General features: G+C 35.2%; 1 protein-coding gene across 8 annotated transcripts in view; it reads left to right on the top strand.

The window, feature by feature from the left end:
* The window catches only part of UNC13C (unc-13 homolog C), a 591,291-nt gene that overhangs the window by 437,763 nt on the left and 139,246 nt on the right, over window positions 1-14,282 (top strand). The window lies entirely within an intron of this gene.

Raw genomic sequence — 14,282 nt, forward strand, 5'->3', positions numbered from 1 at the left:
TCTTCTTTTCTCTAGTTCCTTTAGATGTAAGGTTAGGCAGTTTATTTGCAATTTTTCTTGTTTCATGACGTAGGCCTGTATTGCTATAAACTTCCCTCTTAGAACTGCTTTTGCCATGTCCCAGAGATTTTGGACTGTTGTGTTTTCATTTTCATTTGTCTCCATGTATTTTTTGATTTCCTCCTTGATTTTTTTGTTGACCCACTGGTCTACGACTCCATATTCTGTAGCTACATATGCATACAGGATTTTTTATAATTGTAATACAACATAGATGCAGTTCTGTATTTTTCACATTTTTTTGGCGTATTCACACAGAGTTTTGGCATTGTTTTAATAGTTACATAATAATCCACCAAATCCACTAGCCTCAGCTTTTAAACCAGCCCTCTATTTCTGGATAATCAGTGTTATGAATAATGCTACAATGAAAATATTCTTATATGATGCTTTTTCCTCATTTTGTTTATGTCCTTAGGGCACATTTGCCGTAGAATTACTGAGTCAAAGCTGATTATATCTCTAAATTGTATTGTCAAATTATGTCACAAAATTTTTAACAGTGGACACTGTCACCAGTGGTGGGTGGGTGTTCTTGTTTTAGTATGCCTTTGACAGAATAGAATATTGTGATGATTTTAAGTTTGTTATTATACTACTTGTAAAGTGGTGCCTCATTGTTTGTTTACACTTTCAATTTCTTTCCTAAGGAGTTGAACTTTTAAAAAATATGTTTGTTGACTAAGTTTACTTATGTTTGTCCCTGCCCTCTAAATATTGGTCTTTAATTCATTGAATACTGTTTGAATTTTTTATCTAAATGGCTTCTTTATAAAATATAACTGTTAATTTTTAAAACAATAATGCATATATTTTTTCTCAGGGTGCTTCCCATATAAGTTACATTATTTTGTTGTACGAGTTTATTACATAATCTTTGTAGTTTCTTTATACTTCAGTGTTATCTAGCAAAATATTTAGCTAGTCTTTAATTTGTTGTTTTTTTTTTTAATTCCTTAATCTCTTTGTTCTTTATTTTAGTAGCTAAAAATAGGAAATGTTGGAGTGCCTGGGTGGTTCAGTTGTTAAGTGTCTGCCTTCAGCTCGGGTCATGATCCCAGGGTCCTGGGATTGAGCCCCGCATCGGGCTCCCTGCTCCGTGGGAAGCCTGCTTCTCCCTCTCCCACTCCCCCTGCTTGTGTTCCCTCTCTTGCTGTGTCTCTCTCTGTCAAATAAATAAATAAAATCTTAAAAAAAAAATAAAAATAAATAAAAATAGGAAATGTCATATGTTTTTATGATTATGGGACTCTTTCCGTTGGACAGAAGAAAACGATAAAGCAGAAGAGATAATGCACAGTTGCAATAGCCAAAGTCTTTGAATGGGAGAAATCAAGTGTAATTCAGTTCCCTGTGGACTGGTTAGCTGAAATAGAAGTATGGGTAGTTTAGCAGTGAGAGGGTGAGGCAAGGTGTATGGCTTTAGAAGAAGGCAGGTTGATAACTGTAGCAGAGGGGAATGTGGAATCTAAGGGATCAGTTGAGAGTGAGGAGAGAAGAGGGGTTTGGGGATGTTTGTGAAAAGAGGAGACTAGTATGAAATAATTTCAGAGCATAGGAGGCAAAGCACTTAGCAAAATGTAGAGATCACTGTCAGTACTAAGGGCCCCTCTGAACTTTGTGGCAATCACTTCAGACAACAATAATCAGCATGGTTGTATTTTTTTCCAGTCAAAATGAGTCACTGGGATAAAGGCACAAAATAGATAGGTAATTGGATTTACCCCAGTTAGGCCTTTGCCAGATGAGTATGACAAAGACAAGGAGAGGCCAAGTAGTTGAGGGTGTGTGTAAATGAGAGATTACAATCATGGACCGTTGACTGTCAATTAGATAAGGAGAAAGTAAAGTTATGAAGGAGGTCATTTATAGAGGAAATGTGGGGCTCAATGGATACAAGAGGGAGTGAGATGAGGTGGTAGTGAAAGAGTAGAATGCTTTTGCAAGAGAGGAGGGCTTGAAATTGAGATTTTTGGAGGGAATGTCCTTGCTGGTAATGGCATGACCTAAGGGAAGGCCATGGAAAGAGATGGCTGTGGTGTAGGGAGGACAAGCCAAGTAGAGACGTGGAGCTCAGAGGCTGAGAACCGGGGCACTCAATAGGTCATCAAAATTGTTATTAAGATCATGAAAAATGATGACAGGAGTGATGGTGAGGGGAAAGAAGTAGTGGGCTAAGGTATGTAAGTCCAGTGTTGATAGTAACTTTCAATAACTTTGTATCATTAAAGATTCCCATTAATGGTATTTAAAAGTGCTTGTCAACACCAGTATTAGCAATATCCTTAATCTTTATCAATCTCCTAGGTGAAAAACAATGTCTTGAAATTGGATTGTCCTTGTCTAATGATGAATACAATTGCTCATCTTTTTCCATATAGTCACTTGTATTTCCTTTTCCATTCATGACCTTTGCCCATTTTTCTGAGCTATTATATTTTTGTTAGCTATTTGAAAGAGATCTTCCTGTAATAGAGAAATCTCTCTGAGCTATCAACTGCCTTGCAAGTGTTTTCCAATTATTTTTATATTAATATTTTAGTAAGCATTAATTTTTCCATTCTCAAAAATATAATTAATGTCTTTACTAATTAAGTTATTGTAGGTAAAGCATCAGGTTGAGGTATTTGTTTATTTGGATTTCATAGGTTTTTTTCTTCTAAAGGATGAAAACTCATTGTATATGAGTAAAACAATTTTGAAAACTCTGTAGTGTCTGTATTCAGTACAAGGAATGGTCATATCTTAAGTTTAAACCTTTTAATCAAAATTTGATCTGACTAGCTTAGGTTCTCAATAGCAAACATACACATATTATAAGGTAGTATTGCTTCAGATAAACTTGTTGGATTTTTCAGTATAAAATAAAAGTAAATCAGCATAGTGCTAAGAGTAATACAACTTTATTGACTGTTTTCCTGGCTGATGAAAAGATATTAAGGACTCACAGATGGAGCTCTTTTTATTTTTATTTTTTTAAAAGATTTTATTTATTTATTTGACAGAGATGGCGAGAGCAGGAACACAAGTGGGGGAGTGGGAGAGGGAGAAGCAGGCCTCCCGCCGAGCAGGGAGCCCGATGCGGGGCTCGATCCCAGGACCCTGGGATCATGACCTGAGCTGAAGGCAGACGCTTAATGACTGAGCCACCCAGGCACCTCTGGAGCTCTTTTTAAAAAGAAATAATTTCAGAGGTATTTGCACATTGATTTTCTCATATTTTGGAACATCTGCAATAGCGTGCTTTAGTAAAATTTTCATTTATTGTTTCAGTATCATGTAATTTCAATATGCATTGATGCTGTTTTTATCTGCTTTTGTGATTTGTCTGTGAAGTACTTCAACCTGAAATAAGTAATACATGAACTAAAATGAAACAACTAATGAGATAATAAAGACAATAGGGTAAATTCTCACATTTCAAAGGAATTGTACTATTTTATGACTCCAATTATCTTTGAATTATCCTATATATTCTGTCACCAAATTACATTAGAAGATAACTCATTCTATATATATCTATATAGTTTATTTATAAAATTTATAGTTTATTTATGTATATCTATATAGTTTAGCCAATACTTTGGCCCTTGAATGATGAATTCTGATTCATTTATTCAAAGTTGTATGAGCTCCTACTCTTTGCAAACACTGATGTACACATGTTGATATGATCAAAATAAGGCTCTCAGCATTATAACTTGTTTAGGGTAAAAGTTTATGAGAAAATACAGGGAGCCATTATTATGATTCCCCAGATGAGTAAGAGGTCAGTATGGAATAGTACTAGCAAGTGATAACTTCTAATATGTATAACTTGCATCCCTGAAAAAGAGACAATAAAACAAAGAAATAGAACTTACATCTAAAACTAAAATAAAAGAAAACTTTATGGAAACAAAAAAAGACTTCCGGGTGTGCACTGACAAGGCCTACTTGATGCTAGAAAAGTCAGCCTGGAGCTGTCAACTCTGAAACAGATCCTGGTAAAATTATTAGATTTTAAAGATAAAGAAAATATCCAGAGGGCGTCTAGGCACAAAGAACAAATGAAAGGGAAAAAAATATTTGGTTGCCATCAGACGTCTCAAGAAATATATAAATATGGCAACATTAATAAAGCAGTATTTTGAAGACTCTCAAGGGAAGAAACTGTAAACCAAGGATTTTATATCCAGGAGCCCTTCATGAGTAATCTACTAGTAAAAGAGCTTATCCATCAAGAGATGACAGAAGACACTCCAGCTAAAAAATTTATGGTGAGCACTTAATTGATTTAATTCTAGAGCTAAGACTAAAACAAAGATGACTAAGATAGAGCCAAGGGGAAAAACAATATATAAATGTTATATGTTCTGACAAATAAAAATACACAACTGATATATATGGATCACATATTAGATCACAAATTGATCTATGTCTAAATTCTGAATAGATGTGTCAGAGATTGTGTCTATGAAGTATGTCTGATTCTACTTCATTCCTGGTTTAATGAACCTAGAGAGCCTAGATTCATTCTGGGATTCAGCTGAGAGATGGGTTGCATTTATGAGTAGGACTGTCACCTACTGCTCTCAAAGGTAAAATTGCTCCTAGTATCAGTTGTAGTGGTCATGGAGTAAGGCAACATTTTACCAGTTTTAGTTGACTTTTCTTTTTCCTAGTGTTTTGCTAAGGCTGGGTTATCAGAAATGTGTCATGAAAGAAACTGGTATTTTCTCTTACCCTACAAAAATTAGTGATATTTGTTCTTATATAGTCATTGAATATAAGAAAGTCAATGACAGTAATTTATTATTGTGCATAATCTTTTCTCTTGTTGGCTGATTTTCCTCCCTGGAAGCTTTGCATTGGTCCAAATTACTTTTTGTTAACATGTTACATATTTTTTTTTTCATTTTTATTTTATTAGTCCAAGCTTTATAGCTTCTTAATACCATAGCTTACTTTGATAGCCAGAGTTTTAGATGATTTCTCACCCCAAAGATGTGCTGATATTACAAGACCTTTATAGAGCTGCTTTAAAATGGAAAACTACAACTTGTATTTTCTTCTTTTTTTTTTTTATTTCTGATTACATGGTTTAGCATTCTCAGTGCATAAAAAGGAGGACATTATCCCCACCTATACATTGTTAATATGAATTTATGGTTATCTTTGATAGATGTTTATATGTGTCTATGGTATATAAAAGTTTGATACGTATTTATTTTTAGAACCAAAAGCTCTGAGTGATGTGGCTTTAGATTTGTGAGCACACAATATCTCACAAAACATCATGTCATTGGACCCCTAATGCTGGTTTATTATTTGATATTCCTTCCAGAGCTTCCATATCATCACTTCTTAAAGCAGAATGTCACACACTCAGTGGGATATTTAGGATAGTTCTAAAAAAATGTACACTACCAACTATAGGACAACACAACTTTATGCAATAAAATTATGTCACAAATAAACTAGAAAATAACACTGTGATGGTTGATGGCAGCACATTTGTTTTTGGCATGAGAATGGGTTGAGCGTATACTACCCCATCCTATAAACTAATACGTAATTGTACATTTCTGCCTTATACATAAAACCCCATGCTTAAACACTAACTTTCAGGAAAAAAAATATTCTTTTCAAGAAAATGCTGGTAAATACCATCTAAAGGAGTACAGGCATATACTTCCAAATTGAATTGCCAAAGTTTTTTTGTTTTTTTTTTAATAAAGATTTTATTTATTTATTTGGGAGAGAGAGATCATGAGTAGGAGGGAAGGGTAGAGGGAGAAGCAGACTCCCCACTGAGCAGGGGGCCCGATGCGGGGCTCAGTCCCAGGACCCTGGGATCATGACCTGAGCCAAAGGCAGACACTTAACCAGCTGAGCCACCCAGGCGCCCCTCGTTTTTTTTTTTTTTTTTTTTTTTTTTGTAAGTAGCCTCCATGCTGGGCCCTGAGATCAAGACCTGAGCTGAGATCAAGAGTCGGATTCTTCACCGACTGAGGCCCAGGCACCCCGCCAAGCTTTTTCTTTGAATAATTTTAGCAAAGCATTTTTATACTGGTAGCAAAATCTTCATATTTATCATTGAAATTCAAAGATTAAATTTTGTACAAAATTATTGTACTGCAATTTGGGAAACTAATTAAATGTTTACTTTGTAAATGTAATGAGCTAGTTAAATCTTTGTTGCCAAAATTAAAAATGTAGGAGGATTGATGGCTAAATAAATTCTAAGAGTCATTTACATTGTATGAGATAAATGCACCTTTGTCAATGTGGTCTACCACTAAGCAGAGGATAATTTGAAGAATATTCTTGAATTTGATATCTCTTAACATTGATATTTGGTAGGTGTAGTTAAGATGTAATTGTAGTTTATTTGAAATGTCTCCTTATAATATATAATTACACATTATGGGAGGAATATATAAAGACACAAGAAAAACAGGCATATGGATTTTGGAACAATAACAGCTCGCTTTTTATAGAATCATTTAAGTGGTAATAATAATCTACTCAAAATATAGCTGAGAGCCCACAAGTATGAAAAAAGGCTGACAAAAAAAAAAAAGTGGTATTAGTCTATCCACAAAGCCTGTGTATTTTACTTCTATGATCTTTCTTCTCTCAGAGCCTATTTATTGTTTTCTTAACATAACAAGGGGATAGCCTGAATATACATATCTGAATATATAGATATATGCATATACATACATAAAAGAAGGAGGAATTTAGAAAGCAGAGTAGTTTGGAGGTTAATTAGCAAGTGGGTCTCAATCTTTGAAAACCTTTTAGTGAAGCAACAGAATATAATCCCATGTAGCCTAACTCCATAACAAATAATTTAACAAAGTATCAGTTTGTTTATTTCTTACTTGCATAAATTAAGGTATTTCTGATTGGGCAATTCTCTCCTGAGAATTGGCTCAGGGACCCAGACTTCTACCGTCTAGTGGCTCCGTGATTCCCTAGAGCCTTAAAATCCTCAGCTGGATCTTTTGCATCTGGCCAGCAAATGAGGGAAAAGAGGATTATTTCACAGTAGGTGTTTCAGAGCGAGACTGGAAATGGCATACATTGCTTTAGCCCGAAATTTAGTCATAGGGCAAGACTATTGCAATAAAGGTTGGGAAATGTGGTCTGGTTGTGTGCCTGGGAGGAAGAGGGCATGGCTTGGTAACCAATTAGATAAATCCACCAGAAGTACTGAGGTTTATGGTGATTACAGGTCCCTGCTAAAAAAAGTTTAAATTATAATTAGTATTTGCTACCTAAAGACAAACATCACAGATGGGCCTTATTATACGGTCGCATACCCTTTCCAATTTTGTTTGGATTTTCCTCAAGATCAAACATACATCACCAACTAACTCAAAAAACTGGAAACCTCTTCCTGTATCAGCTGAAGTGCATAATGCATGTAAAGATGTCAATTATTCTTGTTGAACTGGCAGAATATGAAAACAGATGGTACTGGTCTCCTGTTTCTGTCCACAGACAGCAGTAAATACCAGTTGATAGTGCATGAGAAATATGTGACTTCAAGGGATGGAAACAAATTCATATGCGTGTGAAAGCAATTCTATAAGGATGAAACTAATAGTAATCTTCTAAGTTTATTTTCTGCAAACAGGCTGGTAAAATCCTGATAGTTTGAGCTATCCTATCAGATATATTCTTAGGAACTAGAATCGGTGGTCTCTGGACTAGAGCAATACCAGATTTCATTTCACAAAAGGATAATTGGCATCCTTCTGTCTCCTGTCTCCTCTCCCATACTGATCCACAATGGAAAGACTTGGGAGGTGGGGAAGAAGGGAGAGGAGTCTGGCTACTGTGTGGCCACAGAAAATTAGACATAGAGGTGATTATTTTCTGGAACTGTGGGAACAGCAGGAAGGAGGGGAGTGTGGGAATGCAGGGAGCTTGCAGAGTCGAAGAGAATGAGTTTGGGATGATCTGTGTGTTCTGAGCAGAGCTTCCAAATACGGAGGGAGGGAAGATTTTTGTAATCATGGAGAAGTGAAGTATACAGGGATTATGCAAATAAACTGAAGGTTTTACCTGAAAAACTGACTGGGACACTGCCCACAACTGGCTTTTACCTGCTTTCTGAAGTAAAGAGATGACTTCATTGTAAGGAGCAAAGATTGGTAAACTTTTTCTCTTTATGGTACAACATAAATATAAGGTTCACTCAAACTCACTAAAACATGTAAAAACGTGAGTAGAGAGAAGGGAAAAAAAGCTGAAAGTCTTTTATTTTTTTAGTTTAAATTCAATTAGCCAACACATCATTAGTCTCAGATGTAGTGTTCAACAACTCATCAGTGGCGTATGACACCCAGTGCTCATCACATCACATGCCCTCCTTAATACCCATCACCCAATTACCCCATTCCCCCACTCACCTCCCCTCCAGCAGCCCTCAGTTTGTTTCAGATAGTTAAGAGTCTCTCATGGTTTGTCTCCATCTCTGATTTCTTCCCATTCAGTTTTCATTCCCTTCTCTATGGCCCTCTGCCCTGTTTCTTATATTCCACATATGAGTGAGATCACATTATAATTGTTTTTCTCTGATTGACTTATTTCACTTAGCATAATATCCTCCAATTCCATCCACATCATTGTAAATGGTATTCATCATTTTTGATGGCTGAGTAATATTCCATTTTATCCATTCATCTGTTGAAGGACATCTTGGCTCCTTCCACAATTTGGCTATTGTGGATTTTGTTGCTATGAACATTGGGGTGCAGGTGCCCCTTCGTTTCACTGCATCTGTAAACACCTAGTAGTGCAGTTGTTGGGTCGTAGGGTAGCTCTATTTTTAACTTCTTGAGGAGCCTCCATACTGTTCTCCAGAGTGGCTGTACGAGCTTGCATTCCCATCAACAGTGTAAGAGGGCTCCCCTTTCTCCGCATCCTCGCCAACATTTGTTTTTTCCTGTCTTGTTAATTTTACCCATTCTAACTGGTGTATGGTGGTATCTCATTGTGGTTTTGATTTATATTTCCCTGATGCTGAGTGATGTTGACCATTTTCTCGTGTCTGATTTTATATCCTGTCACTTTGCTGAATTCCTTTATGAGTTCTAGCAATTTTGGGGTGGAGTCTTTTGGAGTCTTCCATATAAAACATCATGTCATCTGTGAAGAGTGAGAGTTTGACTTCTTTTTTGCCAATCTGATTGCCTTTTATTTCTTTTTGTTGTCTGATTGCTGAGGCTAGGAATTCTTGCTCTATGTTGAACAACAGCGGTGAGAGTGGGCATCCATGTTGTGTTCCTGACCTTAGGGGAAAAGATCTCGGTTTTTCCCCATTGAGACTGATATGCACTGTGGGCTTTTCATATATGGTTTTTATGATATTGAGATATGTCCCCTCTATCCCTACACTTTGGAGAGTTTTAATCAAGAAAAGATGCTATAGACAATGGACTCTGAAAAACAAACTGAGGGTTCTAGAGGGGAGGGGGTTGGGAGGATGGGTTAGCCTGGTGATGGGTATTGAGGAGGGCACGTTCTGCATGGAGCACTGGGTGTTATGCACAAACAATGAATCATGGAACACTATATCTAAAACTAATGATGTAATGTATGGGGATTAACATAACAATAAAAAAAAATTAAAAAAAAAAAAAGAAAAGATGCTATATTTTGTCAAATGCTTTTTCTGCATCAATTGAGAGGATCATATGGATCTTGTCTTTTATTAATGTGATCTATCATGTTGATTGATTTGCAAATGCTGAACCACCCTTGCATCCCAGGAATAAATCCCACTTGGTCATGGTGAATAATCCTTTTAATGTACTTTTGGATCTTATTGGCTAGTATCTTGGTGAGTATTTTGACATCTATGCTCAAGGATATTGGTCTATAATTCTCCTTTTTGATGGGGTCTTTGGTTTTGTGATCAAGGTAATGCGGCCTCATAAGAAGAGTTTGGAAGTTTTCCTTCCATTTCTGTTTTTTGAAATAGCTTCAGTAGAATAAGTATTAATTCTTCTTTAAATGTTTGGTAGAATTCCTCTGGGAAGCCATCTGGCCCTGGAATCTTGTTTTTTGGGGAGGTTTTTGATTACTGCTTCAGTTTCCTTGCTGGTTATGGGTCTGTTCAGATTTACTATTTCTTCCTGTTTCAGTTTTGGTAGTTTATAAGTTTCCAGGAATGCATTCATTTCCTCCAGATTGCCTAATTTGTTGGCATATAGTTGCTCATAATATGTTCTTAAAATTGTTTGCATTTCCTTCTTGGTCATGATCTCTCCTCTTTCATTCATGATTTTATTAATTTGTGTCCTCTCTCTTTTCTTTTTGATAACTCTGGCAGGGGGTTATCGATCTTATTAATTCTTTCAAAGAACCAGCATCTAGTTCCATTGGTCTGTTCTACTGTTTCTCTGGTTTCTATTTCATTGATTTTTGCTCTGATCTTTATTATTTCTCTTATCCTGCTGGGTTTAGGCTTTATTTGTTGTTCTTTCTCTAGCTCCTTTAGGTGTGAGGTTAGCTTGTGTATTTGAGATTTTTCTAATTTTTTGAGACAGGCTTGTATTGCAATATACTTCCCTCTTAGGACTGCCTTTGCTGTATCCCAAAGGTTTTGAACCGTTGTGTTTTCATTTTCATTTGTTTCCATGAATTTTTTTAATTCTTCTTTAATTTCCTGATTGACCCATTCATTTTTTAGTAGGATGCTCTTTAACCTCCAAGTGTTTGAGTTCTTTCCAAATTACCTCTTGTGAATGAGTTCCAGTTTCAAAGCATTGTGGTCTGAAAATATGTGGGGAATGATCCCAGTCTTTTTGAATTGGTTGAGCACTAATTAGTGACATGGTATGTGATCTGTTCTGGAGAAAGTTCCATGTACACTCAAGAAGAATGTGTATTCTGTTGAAAAGCCCAAAGTCTTAATTGGAGATATAGTTACACAGTTTCATGAAAGAGACACATATATATTAAATAGTATTTCCTAAAGTAAAAAGTTGTATTTTATATGTGTCCTTTGACTCAAATTCTTCTTTGTGCACTGAACCACTACTCATAAATCATTTCTTGGTTGTTCACCTAAAGCACAAAATTGGGGCTAAATTCATCTCCTCCAAGAAACAGCATCCTCCTGTGCATATCAAATCATTATGCTTGCCATGTTATATTAAATGTATTATTATATGTCACCCATCCTGAGCTCTGTGCACTTAATCTTTATTTCCACAGTGCCTCCCACATAACCTAGCACAAGATAAATGCTCAGTAAACAGTTTTGGTATTAGCTGGAACTGGGTTGCCCTTACCTTCAGGATTCTGTTAATGTGCAAACATCTTGGAAGAGGTAACACATCACATCAGACTCATCCCTAACATTTGCAAAGTCAAGAGCACAAATGGAGGCCCACATATCATAGACCTAAATATTTATAATTTCTAAATCAAGCTAACAAACTGTTAAATAAAATGTAGCTCTATCTTCCTGCCTCAACAAATAAATGTGCTTTTATATTGATGAGATTAAAAACGTGCAACAGTTCTTTTTTAATATGCTGAAAGTTGGCAAAATATCAAAGATAATACAACTTAATTATCAATATGTATATATAGGTGTTCTGGGTGGCAGTGTTTAGGTTTCAAAGTAAATATATAAATTTCATAAATTATTGTATTTTTCTTTAAGAAAATGTGTATTTTCATCTTTATTTTAGCATGGTTACAGATTATGCAGTTATAATAAAACATTTTAAAAGTTTTGCATTCTATCTACAGTCATGACAAATAATACAACCTTCCCCAAGTCACATGATGTCTGCTCTCTTTAATTTTTTCCTGGTTTAAAAAATTTAAATATACCTTGTCATTGAACTCTTTTCTATTTCTTTTCAACCTTTTTTTCCCCCTGAGGTCCACTTACAGTTTACACATATTCTTAATATTTAAAGGATTAAAAAATAAAATGTTATTCAAAATTGACATGATTTGAATAAAGATGTAATTTAAATTATAAATACAAAAAATTTAAAATTATTTCCATGTGTGCTTTCAGATAGAGTTCATACATGGTTTGCAGAAAGTTACTTTCTTCTAAGACATTTAAAAATATTTATTAAAATGAGGACAAAATGCAATTATCATCTCATATAAATTTTTATGTAAATCATTTGAATAAACAAAAATTTAATGAGTTAGAACTCATAAATCTAAATTTCAAAAATAAAACTATTGATAATTCTAGAATTCAGTAGATATCCAGTTGGCAAGGAATATGAGGCTTCATGTATATTACATCTAGAATTACCCATATACAAACTTTGAGAGTAATGTGAATCATTTAATAGTCAAAATATTCCCCAGGCAGCAAGTACACCTGTTTTGCATGCTGTATTGATTCATGAGTGCCTTCCAATGCATACATTGAAACGAAAGAAAATGGTGCTTATTAAAGCTTGAAAATAATACTTGGTTAGGAAATAACCTGTTGCATTTATGCCATCCAGAGAAAGAACCTGGTGAGTTATTTCACCCTTTCTCTTACTTAAATGCTTCCATAGCTCAAATTTCTTCCTATACTCCAAAACAGTATCTATTTCTGTTGTTAGCAATGGCAGTCTGCAAACCTTAGTAGCATTTGGACATAGTCACCTTTTGTTTTTAGGATATAAAACAAAAGATGGTCCAAAGTGTTTCTGTGGGGCTTCCAGGGTGTTAATTATAAGAGCAGGTGGTGTTAGTCACAAGCGCAGATGTTTTGGGTCCTGGCTTACTCTGCCAGCACCGAGTGTGAGATCCCAAGTGACAGAGGAATCCACAATCTATTTAATTTTTGAGTTTGTATTTGTGATGAGTAGAGCCCTCTTAGTGTGTGGGTTCTAGGGCAAGGATCTTCTCCTGTCTGGGTTTCAGGGTAGGATTGAATTAAATCCCTACCTATGAGTATATCAAATAAATGTCTTCCCTTAAGGTGTGGAGGGATACTAGACATCTGAGGAGAGGGGGAGGGGAGAGCAGACATTAAAAGATAGAATGAATGGAATAAATTTGGAGGGAGTTGAAGCAAAACATCACCTAGTTCATAATTTTGTTTGGGAATTTAGTCTAGAAGTACTATTTATTCTTGTTTCTGTGTATATATGTGTATTCTTTCTCTCGCTGCTCTACAAATTGTCTTGAATTAATCATTGTTTAGATACTTTGAAAATGTTCAGTTTGGGGTTGTGTTTATCATTGGGATTTAAGTCCCTCTATAGTTGGGTTTTGGAAAGCAAAGATACCCTCAATTTGTATAACAATTTAATTGCTTCAATTAGTATTTTCAGTCTAGAATATAAAGTATAGGATGTTTCTACTATAAATCAAAGCCCTTGGCTTAAAAAAAGATCCATAGACCTCAACCAGAACTTCTTAGAGGACGCTTCAACATAAATATAGTCTGGGATATTTGGGGTTTGCTTATGTCTATACTTAGGGCCAGAATTGGCAAAGATATTAATATTGGGGGCAGGGGAGGAACAGAGATAAACATGTTCAGTAATATTATTACTTGTCTCTCTTCCCCACTACTATATATCCAGATTAAAGAAAAAAAAAAAAGAGAAACAGTTTTAAGCTACACATTCTAAGCTAGAGAGAAAAAATGTCACATATTAGGAAATCCTGCTAAAGAAATGTCAAAAAAAGCCACAGGGTGCAAAATAATTTTAGATGAACTTAAAATGGGAAGAAGAAATCATCTGGCTTAGAAGTTAGATATATTTCCTCTCCTTTTCAACTCTTAATTCTTTAAGTGTTCAGTATCCAGGCCAGAAATGTGATCTACTAATTCACATTTCCAGTATTTATCAAGGATTATGTCTCCTAGTTTGATTCATGTTTTATTCATGCTTAGAGTTTTAATCTGTCTGAAACTTTGCAATAGGCTAAAGGTAGTCAAAATACGAAAGCTTGCAAATAAACAGAAAATTTTTGGCATGTTACAACTCTTAACATCAGAATTCTCACCTTTTTCAGGAAGGCACATTAGAACATGCAAGTTACTGGTCATTACTACTTGATCTGTTCTACATAGGATCTATGGTACTTTTGGGATTTTGTAAAATTTCAGGTCCGTCTTTAACAATTCCCTTTGCTTTTACCTCAAATACACTATTCTCTTCCTTTTTAAAATACAACCAATAAAAGTAGATTGGAATACAGCAGCATTGTTGGCAAACCAAACTTTATTAAATGTTTGG

The sequence above is a fragment of the Phoca vitulina genome, unplaced genomic scaffold (genome assembly GCF_004348235.1).
Source record: "Phoca vitulina isolate PV1807 unplaced genomic scaffold, GSC_HSeal_1.0 scaffold20, whole genome shotgun sequence".
NCBI classification, from domain to species: domain Eukaryota; kingdom Metazoa; phylum Chordata; class Mammalia; order Carnivora; family Phocidae; genus Phoca; species Phoca vitulina.